The sequence below is a fragment of the Branchiostoma belcheri genome, unplaced genomic scaffold (assembly GCF_001625305.1).
Source record: "Branchiostoma belcheri isolate BF01 breed outbred unplaced genomic scaffold, Haploidv18h27 scaffold134, whole genome shotgun sequence".
NCBI lineage: Eukaryota > Metazoa > Chordata > Leptocardii > Amphioxiformes > Branchiostomatidae > Branchiostoma > Branchiostoma belcheri.
In genome coordinates, this window is record NW_017802758.1 from 126,702 (window position 1) to 127,698 (window position 997).

The following is a 997-nucleotide window of genomic DNA, read 5'->3' on the forward strand; positions in this document are numbered from 1 at the left end:
TGATAATTTTCTTTCTGTTGTTAAATGTATAGTCATATCAATCCATGGAAGTTCAAAAGTTTGATAATTCTTATCAAAAATGACAGCCCATTTTTGTTCACTCTGTGGTTTGTCGATTTTGTCGATAATTAGCATACTGTATAAGTATTTACATGTGTAGTTTGTGTATTTTAATCTTTGTTCTGTGCATTCTGTTGTTTGACATTGGGTGTCGTTCAGTAGTGCTAACCATCTTTTCGGAATTGCATTTTTAACGGTGTACATTTCAGCAAGCCAATTTTTTTTATCGTGTAGTTTGTTAAGTATCTGTAATTCGTTTATATGATTGTTATTATCCAGCAGATCTCTTATGTATATTATTCCTGCGTCTATCCATTTCTTGTAGTATAATGATGCGTGTTTTCTTTTTCTTTGGGTTTTTGTGACATAGCTAGACCCCCAAATAATATGATTTTTGACTTCGTTAGCTGTTACTGGTTCGGGTACGTTTCCGCCACCCGCTCGGTGCCAACTAAGTATGGCTTGCTTATAATATGGGGGTATGTGGTGTAGATTGGGAGAATTTGATCTTTTTTGAAAATGCATTTTCAAGATTAGAAAGTCACTTCCAATGCTGTTTAGATAAAGACTTGGTATGATTTTCCAATCTCCTGATGTATTATCCATAAGACGTCTAATAATCCCAGCGTTTAATACTTCGATTTGTGCTCTGATATCTATCATTTTTAGTCCGCCTTTGTCATAGTTTGCTATGGTAACCGATCTTCTTATTTTGTCTTTCTTCCCTGACCACAAAAATTGATAAAATAGACGGTGTAGTTTAACAATAACCTGTTCTGGGGCTAATAGAGCTGTAGCACAGTATGTTATTTGTGACATTATTAGAGTTTTTAATATAGTTACCTTTCCATATAGAGTTAGCTTTCTGTTCTTCCTATATGTTTAGCATGCTTTCTATTTTTGTAACCTTTTTCATTGCCTAATTTCTTTCTATTGC